Here is a 19,307-nt window from a genome sequence, read left to right as displayed (position 1 = left end):
CCGTAACTCCTTTTGCACTGACAAAAACATGTTGGATTGACTTGATTCAATAGTGGACACTGGTTGCACACAAAGGTTTTGCTTTGGCAGAAACTTAAACAACTGAGTTAAATCAACACAACCTTTTCATATTCAGTAAACCTGCATGTTGTGTTCATAAAACACGATTGAAACATGTTCAGATGGAGTAAGTTGAGCTCCTGGAACATTTTAATCCTTCAATTGAAATTGAATGGGTCTACAACAACTACCATCCTCCTATCTCTATCCTGGTTGCAGCAGGGCTGGGAAATAACCCTGAAGTGATAGGTTACCAGGCAGGGTACACCCTGGACAGCTCACCAGTCTATCAGATAGAAACACACAGCCGTTTACATTCATGGATAATTTAGCCCAGGACCTTCTTACTGTGGAGCAACAGCACTAACCAGCATGCCAACAATGGAGGAAATACAGGAAAGCTATGATTTCCTGTATTTGAGGCAGAATTCTTTTGTTCTTGCCCTTGACAGGTTAATCCACAATAAATAGCAACAGCATGCATGTGGTGTGTGTGTCGTTGTCTGCCTCTTATAACTCCAGTGATTTTCCTGTAGTTTGAAATCTTATGCGGTGTTGACACAATAATTTGTTGTAAACCAGGAAATTCCCAACTGTGGTAGAAAGCACAGCTTAGCCTGAGCAAATGTTCAAAGAAAAGTCGTCACTTCCTGATTTCTGCTTCACTGATAAATATTGTCACACTGGGGTTTTTGCAAATGATATCAGTGAGCACTGTGTGGCAGCTGGAGTCAGACAACTGAAGCTCCCACAATCAAGACCACAAACAGCTTTCAAAGGAGATTTGAAGCTTTTCTGGCAGCAAGCTTCATGATTTATGGGACTGGAACTGGAACAGAAACTACCTGATCACCAATGGTGAGCTGGCATGGAATTATTTTTATGACATTTTATCAAAGTTATAAATAAGCATGCCCATTAACACATAGTGAGTGAGCATGTTGTCTTCCCACGCAGTGAACAGCGGACGCTAATGTTTTTGTCACTTTTTACAGAGTCAAACTCAAAGTAAGGTCAGTGCGTCTACGTTTTAAACGCTGCACGCTCACACTCTCTCCACACTCGATAGATTATCCATTGTTCATCTGCACACAGCTGCGGTTTTAGTAACGCAGTAACGCAGCGTGCTTACGGGAAAGTAACAGTAATCTAATTACCTTTTTTGCAATAGTAATCCCTCACTTTACTCGTTTCTTGAAAAAAGTAATGGGATTACTGCCCATCTCTGGTTGGAGCTGTGCACTTGTGGGTTCCACCTTGTGTACACGTTTATCTTTGCTGTGTGTACTTGTACCTCTGAGTGGAAGCTGAACTCTTGAGTTCGAGTATCGAAGCATCAGCTGTGACGTTAAAGTCCAAACAGCTCGTTCATTTGACGTGCAAATGAACGAAGGTAACGCCGTTTTCATGTGGATGTGTCACTGAGACACTTTCCACATCCACAGCTCACAAAATGGGAAAACTATAGAAGTATAACAATGAAGAAGTTACTATGTTACGGGTCCCAAGGATGAAGACCTCGATGACAAATATGTTACCTGTAAAAGCAGGTGAAGAGCAGAGTAAGGAAGACACGATGCGTCTCTGCTTTCCTCCAGAACGTGTCTGAGTCTGATTTATTTCACACAAATAAATGCTATAAAACACTAAACATGAGCTTTCAATATACTGTTCAGCTGGTTCCTCATTCACATCAATGACATTTACTTATTTCACAACATCAGTGAAATATACTCTTTTTAACTGGTTCAGTTTCTCAAGTTCACACTTCTTTCCATAACAGCTACATCCTTTTATCATATCAATAAACACATCACATTGTCTTCTGCAGTGTCTTACTGGCTAAACAGTTCTATTCAATAACAGCATTGGTAAATACATTACATTTGTTCCCTCCAGTAATTTACTGGCAAAATCACTATTTAGTGCATCATGAAACACAGCTTGTTGAATCAACCCATGAATGCCTCTGTTAGCTACACAGAGTTGCTCAGAGTGCTTGTGTTACACTAGCTAATCTACTCAGTCACTTTAACAGAACTATTAACATTCACATCTCACAGAACTGATTTGATTGGAGCATTACAACACGTTTGCACAGAGCATAGGAGCGCACTGACTCTGCTTCACGAGCGCTCCACCTAACGAGCGGGCTCGCGGTGCGGTCGCGCGGGACACTCCTCTGGTTTTCTCCCGTGTTTACATATAAATAACTTTGGCGGACCGCCTTAACTCTCCCATTCACATTAACGTGGGTAACCATGGTGACAATAAACAACATTTTCGGTGCGAGCACCGTGTACCGACCTGTAAAAGCAGGTGAAGAGCAGAGTAAGGAAGACACGATGCGTCTCTGCTTTCCTCCAGAACGTGTCTGAGGAAGCAGCGGAAGGTGGGCTCCACTTACTGCTCCCCGAAACCCCGGAGCAAGCACCAAAGTTCCGCCCTCACTGCTTTCTAACATAAAATGAATCCCTGTTACATGGATTTTCTATCCTCTTAAAGAAACTGAAAATAAATACATATAGCAATGAAAAATGTCCCGTTACATGAGTGTTTTACACAAAATAATATTCATGTGGTCATTCCCTCACAGGGGTGCCACAACTACACTGCTGTTTTGACAGAGACACAGTGTGTTTATCTAACTTGGCTGAAGCCAAAGTTCTCCAGACAAATTCAGTCTGTTTCTGCCAAGTGTGAACTCACTGGATGAGCGCCAGATACACAGAATCAAAAAGGGATAAATTACTTTTCTTATGTCATGTTCCCGTCACAAACTGGCTCAAGGAGAGGGGAAGCAGGAGTCCACAGATGAAATGTTCCTATAAATAAAGTGGAATTTATTCAAACTTTACCAAAACTTCAACACATCAAATACAAGCAGTTCAGCAGGGAGTGGATGTGTGTTGCATGTGCCAGGTGGATGCAGAGAGAGGCCAGGGCCACGTTCAAACCTGAACACGCTGCACAGTGTTTTGTTCCATTTGTTAGGGATGAATGAAATGCTTCCTTGAAAGGATGTGTGCAGTCACCAGTGGGCGTGGAAGCATGTGCGCCCTCATTTGGTGGGTGTGCAAGAAAAGTCATCCTGTCACACAGCAATGCCTACATAAATCACACCACTCTGCTTAAAATAATAATGTTTAGTGAAGCAGGTGAAGCAAAGGGCTGCTTTTAATAGGCTGGGAGACCCAGGTGTGCTGCTTTAGCTGCTGAGCCTCTTATGACAGAACAGCGGAGAGTGGTAAGAAGGGAGGAGGGGGTCTGGCTGTGTTTGTGAACGATAGATGGTGTAACTCTGGGCATTTCTCTATCAAAGAGACGCTACGCTGTAAGGACATTGAGCTTACATTACATTACATTTTATTTATGTAATGAACACATTTTGAGCTCTTAAAGAAATATAACAAAGGAAAGCTGAACTCCAATGATCCATGTAGCAAACACAAACTGTTATATCGCCTTTGGGCTTTTGGAGCCTTGACCTGACTTTTAAAAAAAGCACCTTCATGCAAACATCGTCGGGTCTGCCGTGATATGTTTACAACGGGACTTCTGCTCCTGAACCTCTGCGCACAGCGTCTGCAGGTCGGGGCTGTACGAAGTCACTTTATCTCTACAGGACTGTAAGCTGTCGTCTGTGAGGCGTGAGCGTGTTTGTTTGAACACAGTTCACGGTGGAGAACAGCTGCTGACATAATGTGGATCCCAAGATCCATAACTGGCCTACCTGGGGCTGAAAGTCTCCATAAATGCAGGCGTTTCGGCGGCTACACCGGCTTCCACGAGTGTGACGCTTATTTTGAGAAAATAATAGAATATAAATGTATTTTTATATTTCAATATCACAATAATCTTCCAATGTAGAACTACAAGTTAAAAAAGAAGTAACATAAATCAAATCCACTTCAGCTAAATACTTCTCATTTATTTCCATCTTACATGCTGTGACTGCAGCCATTCCCACATCTCTGTGAATGGGACTCATGGACATGGATCAGTGGTTGTTGATCAATGGTCCTGAGAATCTGCATAATTAAGATGAAGGAACGGAGCTCCCAGCCCATCGTTCCTGCAGCTGCTTTCAGTCTTTATGCAAATGTCCTGTTTGTAAGACTGAAACCTGCAGCTGAGACTGAAGACGTCACCTGATGATGACGACACGTTTCTCCCACAAAACGCTGCGTCCAGATGAACAGAAGCAACAGACTCACTTTCCTGGATGATTGAGATGCATCAAGACTTCATTGTGTGTTACTTCTCATTCAGCACAGACACATTATTCCTGTTAGGTCATGTCAGCTGTCACTCAGTACAAGCACAACTGTGAACAACACAAACTTCTCTTCAATGTGTCACAGAAACACTAAGTGTGAGAGCCTGTATGACACACAGGACAGACTGTAAGCTCTGCTGGCTGCACAGCACTTTGTAGCAGTTTTCCAACATGTCCTCCACCCGTGATGTCAGTGGTGGGACCCCAGTCACAGCACTCAGCACCACCTCCTTTAAATGGATTTTATAGCAGTTCCTCCCGTTACTCGGTGCAACGCTTCTTAAATGTGTTTTTGCAGGATAAAACACAGCAGGTGGTGTAGAGAGGACGTCAGCTGACGGAGCAGAGGGAGGCAGACTGTGGATAAATGACAGAGTGAGAGGAGAGCAACCATGACAGAAGCACAGGTGTGGCAGATAGAAGTGGCTTTATAGACACTTATTGTCAGTCCTCGTGCATGCTGTGGAAATAAGTGTCTGTGTCATGAGGTGACATGTGAGCTTATCTTTGGTCAATAAAGCTGAACGACCAGTTTTCACTTTGCTTGTTACGCTTGTTTAGTGACGTCTGGGTTTCTGTGGAGCCCGAATTTTGATGAGTTCTGGTGAAATCATCTGAGATCATCTGAGCATCGGTGAAGAGTCAGCAGAGAAAGTGTGGGACAGAAGTTTGCTTTGGACACATGGACTGAAATCAAAAAGTAACAAACAGGATTTCCAATGGACAGTATGGAGAAGTGAAAGTACACAAAGGCTGTGCTGGAACACGTGTGTTACACTTTTTGACAGCTGAGAACAAAACACAATATTTTGCATCATCTCTGCAGTGTCTCTTCTTTCCTCTGCTGTTGTGCTTTTAGCTCCAAACTGTTTCAAATGGTTTGTCAGCAAGCTGACCTCTGACCTCTGCAGTACTAACTCCTGACCCGTACAAAGAGCGGGCGTTTCTGACCTTTGACCTGCAGCTGTATGTCTCTCAGTCTCAGTTCTTCTCTCCGTCACTGATGGAGCAGGTGTAGTTGCTGCTGACAGTCAGTCGTTTGTTTTCTCAGAGTGAGGCTGAAGTCTGAACTGTTCAGAGCATCAGGTCTCATCAACGTGCGCTGCTGTAACGCCGCTTTGTCCTCTGAGATCACCAGGTATGAAACCTGAGTGCTGACAGAGCAGCATGTTCCCCCTCATTCACCTCCACCACCACAGCCAAGGCATGCTGGGAAACTGAGGACACACAGACGGAGAACTGAAGTGTCTGCTGTGTGTTCATCTCAGAGTCCTCACAGGTGACACATTAGCTCCAGAACACCAAGCCAGGTGTTTGAAGCCTGACAGGGATTCTTCCCATCCAGAGGGAGGATTTAGCTGCACAACAATGAACATTAGTGTGTAGTTTAGAAACACAGACTGTGCCTGCACTGCATCTAGTGAAGAAAAGTGTTACTGCGAGAGAACGAGGCTCCTTTAAAGCAGCTGATATTAAGGTTGAAAAATCAACAATAAGCTGATGTAATCAACGTTTCACAAAATGGTCAGCAGCTAAAATCTGGAGCCGTTCTTTGGTGGTAATTAACAGTTTGTTCTTGTTAGCTAATTATGTCATTAAAGGTAGCAGCAGAAGCCTTGTGTTGAAAGCCCATTCACTCACACATTCACACAGTATGTGTGTGTCTGTGTTACACTGTGGACATCCCTTCTGTTGGAGCGCCATCTTGTGGCAGGTTTAAGAAATGTTCTTCTTGTAAATCCAAACTGATGCACCTCCATAGCAGACTGTGGAGGCTTTCAGTGACATGAAGACTTGATTTATACTGTCATATTCTCCTGTTACACAAAGCACAGCACGCTGAACATGGATGAACTGAAACTCCCAGCATCTGACTGAGGAAAAGCACAAATCATTCTCACACTGACTCCTGCTTGATTTTAGATTTGCTTTCAAATCCTCACACTTTCATATGAAGCACTAAATGGGCTCCAGACTGTTTATCTCAGCTTCCTGTCAAACACACTGCTGCTCACACCGAGGCTCAGTTTACTCCTCCAGCCTGGCTTAACCTGCTGTCTGTTAAAAACAGTCCCACACTCCTCTGTTTAATCCTTCTGATCAGACTCTTTGATTTTGTATTGTTTTTACCTGAAGTTGTGTTTTTGACATGGTTCTGTCTGTGAAATAAAGCTCACACACACACTGCTACAGTCCTTCATACACTTAGAAACGAAGCTGCTCCTTTCCTCAGTGCTGACACATAAAGAAGAGTTGCTTTTATATCCAACACGTCTCTGTTCCAGAAAACAGCTTCAGCAGCCTCTGAGTCTGAACTTGGAGTTGGTTATAAGCCACAGGCCTGTGTGCACAGCAATGAGGAAATATAATGCAGTAAGTGAAACATGGATGTGTGGAACAGATTATCCCAAAGGTTGATTCTGTTCATCTGGACGTTCTCAGTGAAACATTTGGTCTCTCGGTCAGGTGACTCCTTTAGTCTCAGCTGACTGCAGCTTTCCAAACCTTTGTCACTGGATCACTCACTTCATCTCCAACGTGTCCCTGACACAGACAGCTGGAGCCGTTACAGCAAAATCATTGATCATCGTTTTTAGAACATTAGCTGGTGTTGGTGGGCAGGCTAGCAGTGCTAATTGTTAGCACTAGTTCTGCTGCTCTCCCTTTGTCTCTGTTATTGTTGGTCTTTAGTGAACAATAGAAAGTGTCTTCATGAGACTGTTGCCTAATGTTCAAATGTAGATAACACCACCTGCACCAACCTGTTACACAGCACAACCCTCTGGTGTAGCTTTGCCCATACGGTAAAAAAATATATTTTAAAATACATTTTAAAATATATTTATATATTTAAAATGTATTTTAGCACATATATTTTTTGGCCATTTTTTGTATATTTTGAAATATATTAATAAAATATATTTCAAAATACAATTTAAATGTATTTAAAATCATTCAAAAAAATATAAATTTAACCCTTCATATATTTCTAAGAAAACACATTCACATGTAACATCTGAAAGAAATCTTTATTTGATGTTTAAAACATACATATAGCATATCAGTCAAGCAAGGAATATTCATTTTATAAGTTTATTCTCATTACATACTTAAACATTCTAAAAGAAACACACACACATATACATATATGTGTGTATATATATATATGTATATATATATATATATATATATATATATATATATATATATATATATATATATATATATATATATATATTGTGGCGTGGGTGTGGTCCTTGGCCAGCTGCAGAGGAGGCGTGACGCAGTGAGCTCCCGGGGCGGCGCAGGGGCGGGGTGAACAGGTGTGCTGGGATCTGACAGTGATTGTGTCTCTTTATATGTTGGCAGTGACAGACGGAGACGGAGGTGACAGCAGAGAAAGAGAGCGCGGAGTATATGTGTCCACGTACAACCCCGAGTTTAATAAAAAGTTCTGCATTGTCAAAGTCGCTCCGGCTGGTATTTCTTGGGTCCACCGTTACATATATATATATATATATATATATATATATATATATATATATATATATATACATATATATATACACACACAGTCTCAGTTCCCCCAGCTTTCACGGCAATCCTCAAAGCCCTTCTGGACACGCTGGGAAACCCCTTCCTTACCGCCACTGTAACAAACAAAAGTCACAGTTCTATTACTTTTATCAGAGTTAAAATAAAAATGTGATTTATGTTAGCTGGCTTCATTTAGCAAACAGATATTTCTGTTTATACAGATACAGATATTAATACAGATATATTTTACGCATAATTTTACCTCTTTTTTTTCCTAGATGGGAAGTCTATCCAGTTCACATTACAGTAATGCTAACACCCCTTTTGGTCGTCTCTCCTTACCTTCCAGCATTCATAAATCTGTTGACCTTCTTTGTCTGAGACCAACCACTACAATGCATCATCACCTATTTGTATTGGTAACTTACTTTACAACCTATTTTAATGGTTGCAAAGTAAGTTACTTGTGGTGTATGCAATTTTAGATACACAGAAAGTCTTCACTTACTATATATGGCTGTCATAGTGTCCTTATCAAGGGCAGTTCTTCACTCTGCGCCGATGTCCGTTTTGCTCTGTCCTCCTATAAAAAGCATGAACATTTGAGTGTTTGACTAGTTTTAGATTTCCAAAAATTTGATATTTGTACAACTAAACATTTGAACTACAATTATATGCTATTGAGCGATACTTTTATGGGTAATTTTTGGTAAAGAAACTGGTGACAGAGTTGTAGGCTTTTTAAAGTACTATTAGCTAACCATTTGAACTGACTTTCAAAGCTGATTACCTTTTAAATTGCTGTGGATCAAAACCTCCAGTGGGAAGGCGGCCATTAGAAGAACACGCACCATTGAACCTGAAAATAACAAAAACAAACAAAAAACAGAACAATATATAAGAGTCCGGTAGGGTAATAAATCTCTTCTGAAGCAATATAGTTATTTTGGGTGAAAAACAAAACATTCCTCTAAAATATATATACTGACATCAGCAATCAACATCATGATTGTAATTATTTCCTTTTTAGTACATCTACTGCTGTTTGCATGTGTCAAGCACTACGACTGTATCTATGCATATAAATTCACCATATATATCCTGCAAAAATGTTTTGTTATAGGAAAACAAACAAAGGCATTCAATCAGAGGTGAGAAATTAATTGGGAATATGAATTATAGGTGAACTATTCTTTACCTACTAGCAATCAAGCTTCTTTAACCAAGAAGCTTGAAATATTTGAATGTAAAATAAAATAAATAAATAAATAATAATAAAAATAACATGATGTAATTAAAATGCACAACTTACATTAAGGAAATCTGCATTTGTATCCACAGGCTAAAAGTAAAACAGTAAATGTGTTAGTGATAGTACAGGTATTTGTAAAAAAAAAAAAAAAGAGGCAGTAACTGTGACGCTTCTAGTGGGATGCTAAATGCAGAGATTTATATTTACAGTATAATACTGCATGTACGGGTAACTGTGTTGTGAACTGTAACTGAATATTAGAGAATCTCAGAGAAATTAAATGTATTTATTTTTTGAATTTATCAATCATAAAACTGTGTGTTTTGAAGGCCTGTTACGATAACGACTTTTTGTTGGTCGGTATATTGCCCCATAAACAATTGCGACAAGTTATGTCATTGTCATTTTAAGACCATTTTATGTCTTTGAATGTATAATCATAATATAACACCATAATAATGCAAGATCTACACACTTTCAATTGACAAACCGACATCTAATTCTTAAAGTATTTAGATCATTGAAATTAGGAATCAAAATATTAGATACCTTAAAAACTTGAATAAATAGTAAATTTTCTAACAAATAGAAAACAATGTTATTTAATGTTATTGTTTTGTTATCATTATATTTTATTTTTGTAAATATAATGGCACATAAATTACATCATCAACAATTACTGAGGTCATGTACATGTACTGTGTGTTAAGTCGATATATCGATTATTGTGATAGGCCTACTGTTTTGGTATCATAACGAGCTTGTCAAACATGCATGACCACTAAACAATGTCTAAGCAGTAGTACTGGTCTGAATGACAACAAACATAACTAGTGTTTTGGAAAATCTGTTAGAAAACAGTTATTTCAATAATTATGATTAGCATGTGACACAGACACCGCATAAAAAACCACAACAACAAATACTTACTTTAGGAGGATGGGGGAGGGCAGCATGAGGTTGAGACTTTGACATCTGTAAAAAACAAATTCATGTATTACAAACAAGTCACTTAAAAATACATTAATGTGGCAGACTGTTCCCTGTTCAGATGCAGTGTATAAGTACAATCAGGGCTGTCACAACAATGGGGTGGGGCCAAGTGGCTGCAACCCTAGGTACAATGTGCAGGTATATATAATTACATATAATATATGTGAATAAAGCAAGAATCTGTTTAGGTTAGTCACTGTGCTGACTGATGTTTGCTAGGTTTATATGATTGCAAACTGCACAAAAACAACAACAGCAACAACATTAATGACAATGACAAACAAAATTACTTACATTTATGTAAATCTCACATTAGGAAGATCTGCATTCGATTTCATGGGCTGAAATAAATAGGCAGAAACATTACTGCTAAAAAAAATAAAAAACAAAAACTCTAAAAAGCCTAAAAATGACTTAAAAAGCAAGGAAATGTGGAACATTGTAATTAGCGAACATTAATAAAGCATAACTGTTCTTTGTTTCTAACCTTGGTAAGTACTCTGTAGCCAGAAGGAGAGGTAGGATTTCTGTGAAAGCCAAATTAAATGTGAATAGGCTTTGATAGTTATTGAGAAGGCAGAATAATAAGAAAAGGCAAAAGTACGTCACAATATAATTAATTAAGTTACATATTTTGATTACCAAATTATGGAAGCGTGGAGCTGCCACCCAGGCAAAAGAAAAATAGAGCTATATCACGTTATGACGTGAAATGTTTATTGTTCTAACATTATGCTTTTCATGTTTGTATAATACAGTGGTTCTTAACCTTGTTGGAGGTACCGAACCCCACCAGTTTCATATGCGCATTCATTGAACCCCTCTTTAGTGAAAAATAAAGTGTGTTTTTTTTTCAAATTAGACGTAGATATGTTTTTTACTGGTGCACAAAATGAGCCGTGCACGTCACAGCGGAGGCTCTGCCGAACCCCTGAGACCAACTCACCGAACCCCTAGGGTTCGATCGAACCCAGGTTAAGAACCACTGGTATAATATAATATCACATTATTATAATATACATAATTGTCACGTTCGCACAATATTGTACGGACGTGATAATTATGTACATTTTTCGTACAATGTTGTTCAAACATGTTGTTCAAACATGATAGTATATTGTTAGAACGATAAACTTTTCACGTTATAACGTGATATACTTATATTTCTCTTTTGCCTGGGTGGCAGCTCTACGCTTCCGTTCCAAATACACGAGAATAAAGTAATATTATATGGGAAAAGGCACCTGCTAGCTTGATGATGGAGGCTTCTTAGACTGGCCACCCGCCTTGGCTTCTTGTCGCCACTCCATGAAATAAAGGTCCGTTTCCTCCATGCCGGCTAATTATTCATCCTCATTAAAATCTCGTATATGTTCAGTTGGCAGAATTGAGAATTTTACATCTTCCAACCACTTAATTAACGCGAACATAATCGGCTTGTTTCTTCCCGTCTCCTGTATCCGGCCGTTCCTCTCGCTGTCAGATTTCGCGCCTCAGAGACGTCGTTATTTTTCAAAAAAAAAAAAAAAGAAGAAAGAAAGAAACAGCAACAACTACTAAAGAGAGTTTTTGCACGTTCATTGCACATTTGTGGGAATGTTTAAATATTTAATTTTTATTAATTACTTTTCATTATATCTTTATTTTTTAAACCACCGTGGCAATGCGCATGCGCATACACTCCTGCACGCAAAGGGCTTTGGAGTTGACGTAATGTCGCAATGCATTGTGGGAGCGCAGCACCATCTTGGCAGGTCACGAATCAAAACAAGATTGCTACGAACCATTCTGAAACGTAGCTCAAAAGAAAATGACGGTATAGAGACAGATTCTGTCCAGATGCAAAGAGACGGTACTTGATTGTTGAAATGTGGACCCGTATGAAATATAGCCGTGGAGTAGAAACCCTGAAGACCAAACCGCTATTGACTTAGCATGATCTACTCTCATACCTTGTCTGTGGAGTCAGAGCATACACGGCGCACCAATTTCGCAATTATAAATCTCTGGAGGCGCACATCCAATTCACCAAGGACTGGGTACAAGATTTGGCTATTTTTAAGCCTCCACGTTGTGAGTACGCCGTCATTCAAGCAAAGGTAAGTCAGCTTGAGTACTGCGAGTAAAATGCGTTTGATTCCCCCCAACATTCAAATTAGTGCTAGCAAAAATTCATTCGTGAGGGGGAAATTACAGTGAGAACATGTAGAGGCTCTGTTAGAGGGATAACATAGTGAGTTCAGTGCATTGATGTGACATTGTCCTGAAGGATTTAGTTATTCTTTATGGTTAAAGAAATTGCCCTAATTAATTCATATTTATTATAAATAATCCTAATTACACATCTTGCTTCCTTGTTTGTGTCCTGTGTCACTAAAAATACATTCTGTTTTAGTTTTATACATTGATTAATGACCTGCAGAATCTGCTTGTCATATTAGGTGTCCATAGTTGTCACTTAAAGTCGAACTTTATGTTTTCTCCCTCTTGAAAGTGATTACATCCTTGCATTACATACTTTAGGTTCATTTTTTGCTGATAGGTTTCTAAAAAGAAACATGCAGATTTAGAATATAACATGCAGCGTTCTATAGATGGATACATAAAAACACTTTATTTGTTACATTTATGATAAATGGATTTGAAAGTAGATAAACACATTTGTGTCGGCCTTGGCTTATTAAAGTTCTTGTCTTTAAATGAACTTTGTGTGTGTTTCAGGTCCTGCACTCTTAAAGACTGAATTGCAGCATTGCAGCCACAGGTCATTGTGAGCATCACAGGGAAGGTTGAAGCCGCCCACTGCAGCTGTATGGCTAGAGTCGTGGAGACTTGCAGCCATGTCACTGCTCTTCTGTTTAATGTAGAAGCAACAGTGAGGATCTGTGGCACAAGGACTGTTACAGATGAACCTGCATACTGGGTTTTGCTGGGTAATATGACCAAGATACAGCCAGAGGTTGGCCATAAGATAGACTTCTCCTCTTCAGCTGCCCAAAAAAAAGGTTCTTGATCAAAACATAGACAGACCATCTGTAGTGACAGGTAAAAGAAGCCATCCTCAAAAAAGAAAGGTTCCACCTGCTACTGTGGAGGAGTTGGATCAACTGATGGGACAATATTTTTCCAAGCATAGTTCTGTTCTGAATAACCCATAGTGTTTTAATTTAGGGGGCCATGTAAATACTTTGCATTTACTGAATATGTACTTACTAAATACCACTGTTCAAAAGTTGAATAAAGAAACAAAGAAATGTTTGCCTATTTTTAATTAAAAGCACTTTGTCGAACATCACATCAGTTACAATGTAGAAAAAATGTTATGTATAGTTTACAAATGACAAAATGTTCACATAAAATCATGACAGCATTTGTATAATATCACCCACTACTAGCATTCTGTAATTTACTGTCTCTTTTGAAAACTTATCACTTATCACATGGAGAAACCTTTGGAATGCAAGCATGCTGATCCACACAGGTATGCACACAGGTGTACACATGGGTATTCACAGACGCGGACTACAGCTTTCTTGGCTGCTGCCTCAAAGCACACTGTGCGCTGTCTATCCTGCGTGCTGCACAATATCGTTTATTATTTAGTAACTATTGATATCTATGGCTAGCTAGTTTATTGTGATGGTGCTTTTTTTTTCCTATTATTATGTTGCTCTTTGTTGTTTGCTGTCTCCTCTGTTTTGTTTTTTTTCTCCATACAGGTGACCCAGGAGTTGTTTTTTTGTTGTTTGTTTTTTTTTCTCTCTTCCCCCCCTTCTCACCGTCTCTTCTCCCCTTTGGTTTTCTTTCTTTCTCTCCCTCTCTTTCTTTCATTCTTTCCCCCTGTCCTGTCCCCCAGTCATGTCTGTCCCGTTTGCAACTGAAAATAAAATAAATTCATAATTATAATAAAGGTCAATCAAATGGACCAATATGGCAAGGCCATGATGATCCACTTGGTAAAATAAATCCGCTTGCCATCTTTCTTGGCCTCAAGACAACAATTCTGATGGCTAAAGATCCAAACGGGACAAAAAAAAAATAATAATAAAGTAGTCTCAGAATAGTGAATTAAACCAACATTTATTGTTGATTTTTTTTTTAACAAGAAAAACATTTTTCAACTGAATAAAAACAATGCCAATAACCAAAATAAATAGAAGCGTACATGAAAACTACACAGTCCTTCACCTTTCTGTCTGATTTTTTTAAGGAAAACAGTTTTTCATTCCACTAAAAACAGGACAAACCCACCAGCATGAACATTAAATAAACTATTACAATTGTAAAACAAAACTCATTTACAAAATGTAATAATTATCAGTGGGTCCCAGGAAATAGAATGTGACATGGGATTTAGATTTCCGTTACCAGGATGGTCGGGTTCAGCGTAGTCTTTATCACCACCTGTCAAAGACACATCATCAATATTCATGTTTGCTCAGGTTATTCACTTGTTCACATCTGTCTGAGATCATTCATACTGTTGTATGGATGTGTGTACAGTATGTATATAATTATCAGCTATGTAAAAGATATTATCATCTCTGTTCTTACCTAGTTGGAAGTCCTCCATTCAAACTCAGAGAGCAGCTGGAGGAAGGTGGTGATCCGAGGGCTGATTCTTGTAACCTTCCTCTTTATGACACGACCTGTCTTGCGGCTTGTACCAAGTTTTGCAGGGCATTTTGTTCCCATGTCTGGATTGATCCTCACAAAGAACCTTTTAACGGAAAAAAGGCTGCTTTAATTTCAAAATTAAAACATACGTTACAGCAATCACCTATATGTTTCTGCAACTGTAAAAAGAGAAGGAGAAAAAAAAAAGAAGAGAAAAAAGGAAAAAAAAAAAAAGAAAACTTATCACTACATAAACAGCACAAGACTTAAGAGTATTTAACAAGAGCATTTTCCCTGGTTTTACTACCACACTGGGGCACATGTTCACCAAAACGCAGCAAACCTTTGCCATCTTATCCAGGAAGGTCACCTTTTTACCCTCACATGGAAGAAGTAATCTGATTGGCATGGTGGTATGTAGCATGTAGTTTGAAGCAGGGATTTCGTAGTGCCCCATGTGTAGTGTTGGAACCCAGTCAGGATTTGTTTCATTCATTTCATAGGCTGGTTTGTTGCAATAATGCCAAATAATTAGCAACTCTATAAATAGAAGGTAGTTCTGCATGTTTGTTCTAAGTTTGTGCTATTGAAAATAAAATTAACAGGCTATAAATAATAATATGAACTTATTTAGAACTTACCTGAATGAAAATACTGGAGCACACCAACAGATATCTGTGGCTGGTAGAGAACTGAATATCAGCTCGTCTCGCAGCTGCTATCCAGGCTAGACGCCTTCTTTTGGTAACATCCAACACATAAGCTCCCTCATGATGTTTCCAGGTGAGGAAACAATGAAAAGAGAGCCTGTTTTCAAGCTTATTCCTTTGTCGGTAGTGCAATCTAACATTACAACCGACCACACAGCAAGCATTTGTTTGGCCTGCTAATATGGCGCCTTGACCAAAAATCCTGGCTACGCCCCATCCCGTAAGATCACGCTCCAGAGCCCTATTAACGTACGGATCTAGAAAGAAGACGCTGCATCTGGGACTCTCCTCAGCTCTTACTGGGACAGTGGCGCGGCTGCCCCTCTGTTGGTCTTCCATGGTCTCTTGTGTTCTGGGGGCCTCTGGATGTCTGGAGTTTTGATCTCCTCCATACCCGCTTCACACCCTGGAGGACGGGGCTGTGGCCCCCCCACACTCCCTAGCAGATCATTACATGGAGAAACCTTTGGAATGCAAGCATGCTGATCCACACAGGTATGCACACATGGGTATTCACAGACGCGGACTAAAGCTTTCTTGGCTGCTGCCTCAAAGCACACTGTGCGCTGTCTATCTTGCGTGCTGCACAATATCGTTTATTACTTAGTAAATATTGATATCTATGACTAGCTAGTTTATTGTGATGGTGCTTTGTTTTCTCTATTATTATGTTGCTCTTTGTTGTTTGCTGTCTCCTCTGTTTGTTTGTTTTTTTGTTTGTTGTTTTTTTTTTTCGTTTTTTTCTCCATACAGGTGACCCAGGAGTTCTTTTTTTTTTTTCTCTCTCTTCCCCCCCCTTCTCACCGTCTCTTCTCCCCTTTGGTTTTCTTTCTTTCTCTCCCCCTCTTTCTCTCATTCATTCCCCCTGTCCTATTTATTAAAAAAAAATAAAAAAATAAAAAAATGACAAAGGATGAACTGAAGCTCTGCCATCACGTAATGTTGCATACTGCTGTTTCTGATGTCATTTAGGAAAAAATAAAAAAATAAAAAAATAAAAAATAAAAAAAGAAGACGCTGCATTTTTAACTCTGAGGGAGATGGAGAATGAGCCTATTTCCAAAACAGTGGAGTGTGTTCCTTTAAGTACTAAATTGTATATATTGTCAAAAACTAAAGTGTACATAGCAGTTGTTGTATCTTGTTTACTGTATCACTGACAGATAATTTCAAAGTCAATGAACGCTACATTATAGTGAGATATTGTGTAATGTGAAATACTGTAAGCAAATGAATAAACAACCTAATTCGTGATAGACCTTTGACTCTGTTTTGTTTGAATCCAACTGTTTTTTGCAGATGTGCATAAAACATGTTACTTTTAGTATTGTTATCATTATCATCATTATTGCACTAAATATATTTTAAATAAAGGATACTTTGATATACATTCTACTGTAAGGTTGGAAATGTATTTTCTTCACCCTAAAATATGTTTTGAAATGTATTTTGGTTTGAAAGAAATATATTTTCAATTTCAAAAATATATTTTTTTGGAGCATCACAAATACAAAATATATTTACCATATATTTGAAATATATTTTGGCCAGGAAAAATGTATTTTTTTACCGTATGGGTTTGCTGCTGCTGACTTTGAAAATCACACCAAACATGGAATCAAATATATCGACTCGGCTTAGACTACAGAGAAGCTCGGCTCACAAAACTCAACACAAAAGGCTTTTTAAAGACAACAATCACTTTGACAGACACACAAACACGACTGAGTACAGAGCAGCTGCTGGTTTGAAGCCACAGAAATGTTCAAATGTTTAAACACACTGCAGCGTTGCAGCCGTGATGCATTTGTGCTGCTAAGGCCACACACATCAGCTGCCTTACATTTTAGTACCAGTTCATCTCTGACCATGGCAGCACAGTCTTTCCAGTACAGTGATGTTGGTGGGGACAGTGGGGACTGATTGTTCATTGGCTGTAAGCCGGTCACATGGACGTTTAACTGGTGCTTTGGTTGCTCTGTAGTCTGTTGTGCCTGTGAGCTGCTCCTAAAATGAGACAGATTATAATTGTCACCATTCTGTTAATGACTCTTATTATGTGCGCTCTCCTCCACTGTCACACTAAACATATTAAACCTTTATTTTTGTGTAAAGTCAGGATTTATTGGCTCTTCTTAAAAGCGTCATGAAGTGCAAAACTCAGCAAACATTATACAAAAGTAGATTTAGAAGCTGAACTGAAAACATTTAAAGTGACAGTCAGCACAAATCCAGCTGACATCTCCATCCAACCCAAGTCTTCATTTAAAGTCATTATAACTGTGACACACGTTTGTTACAGTATTAATCCTGCCTGATGCTGCAGGGCCAACATCATGAAACAGGCTCAGCATTTATTTCCATTATGAAACTTTATCATTAAAAACAAACCATTGTTCTGCAGTCGTCCCAGGACTGTCGGTCAAACGTTCTCTCCACATGTTTAAGGCTGAGCTCACTTTATCGTCTGCCTGAAGGAGGGAAGCAGATGTTACTAAACATCACAATAAAACATATTGTTATGATATTTTGATACCACGGTAAGCATTTACAGGATATTGTTTTATACAGGAAAACTGTTACTCAATAAGGCCGATCTACTAGTTGTTTTTCTCTTTCTCTGTGACCCAAGAATCAATGTGTAGGACTCACGAGCTGGTACCCCAAGGTCGAAAACACCACAGAGATGAGACCACTTCCTTACTCCCATCCTCCCTTTTTCTTTTATCTCCTGGAAAAGGCTCGTTAAAGGCTAGGTGGTTTGTTTCAGAATTCACTAATGAAAGAACTCTGTATTTTATGTCTAGGAGTGTATTTTGCTGGGATGATCATAAATTATAGCTGAACTGATAAACTACACAAGGGATACTTTGCTCAGAAGGCAGGAAGACGTTTCCTTATTTAGTCTGTACCGGTTTGAACTGGGAAAGCTGACACACGAACCTTTTTTTTCTCTATATAAACTGCTGTGTATCAAATAAACCTTTGAGTTGATTCTGGGAAAGCAATCTGAACAGTTTCTGTATCACTTTGTTCTCCTAGCTGCTCCCGATATCGTAACTAACCCCGCTGAACGGCATACCTGAGTGTTACTTTGAATAATTAGGAGTCTTATAAGGAAAGGACAAACTCTGCTTATCGCTCACGCCACGGAGGAAACCCGGGAAGGCAATTTCCTTCACATATGAAATGGGTGCACATGAGGAACGTCTGCACTGTTAAAGCCATGCAAACATCTTCACACATGAAGCAGCAACACCTCTCAGTTTAGCAGCAGCTGGTAAAAGCCACAGTGATCCTGGAGCCTCCCTGAAGGACTCGTTCATCAGTAACTGTCAGGAGGACGATTAAACCTTCTGCACACGTCCTGTAGTTACACACTCGGGAGGAAAGACGACGTCCTCGCTCTGCAACATGATCTGTGTTTCATCCAGGACGCTCAAACACAGACTGGTCTCCAAATATTAGACGCACTGGTTCTTCATGCGTTTCTACCTGAGCACTCAGAGTCATTTCTACAACAGGCCTCCTTCACCTGCTGGTGCCTCTGTTTCTGTGTTTGGCTGTTTCCATCAGTGCCTGATGTTTGTGATCTTTGATCTGTTCTGAAGTCTCTCTTTGTAACACAAATGTTGTTTGGCTTCTTTTGCAAACAAGGCAAAAGAACTTTAATGGATTCATTTGCTGATCTTACTTTTCTGATGCAAAGCCGTCCTTTCAACGCTTTAGAAAGAAAACCAAACAATGTTTTTAAAACTTTCCCAAAATGTAAAAGCTATTAAAACCATAAACTTCTGCTCCTTGATCATGTGATTCTTCTTCTAGACTGTCTGTAATTGTTATTGCTGATTGTCAATAA

At 39.3% G+C, this 19,307-nt stretch overlaps 2 long non-coding RNA genes across 2 annotated transcripts; one reads left to right on the top strand and one right to left on the bottom strand.

The window, feature by feature from the left end:
* Positions 1-11,253: 11,253 nt before the first annotated feature.
* On the top strand, positions 11,254-13,972 carry LOC145424620 (uncharacterized). Its single transcript, XR_013905702.1, has 2 exons — positions 11,254-12,220; positions 12,843-13,972. It is a non-coding gene; the product is annotated as an uncharacterized LOC145424620 (long non-coding RNA).
* LOC145424889 (uncharacterized) lies at positions 13,853-17,959 on the bottom strand. Its single transcript, XR_013905732.1, has 2 exons — positions 14,676-17,959; positions 13,853-14,525 (listed from the first exon to the last, which is right to left on the bottom strand). It is a non-coding gene; the product is annotated as an uncharacterized LOC145424889 (long non-coding RNA).
* Positions 17,960-19,307: the final 1,348 nt, after the last annotated feature.

Source organism: Astatotilapia calliptera, chromosome 3, assembly GCF_964374335.1.
Source record: "Astatotilapia calliptera chromosome 3, fAstCal68.1, whole genome shotgun sequence".
NCBI lineage: Eukaryota > Metazoa > Chordata > Actinopteri > Cichliformes > Cichlidae > Astatotilapia > Astatotilapia calliptera.
The sequence above is the reverse complement of the archived record's forward strand: the minus strand, read 5'-3'. Positions and strand labels throughout refer to the sequence as shown.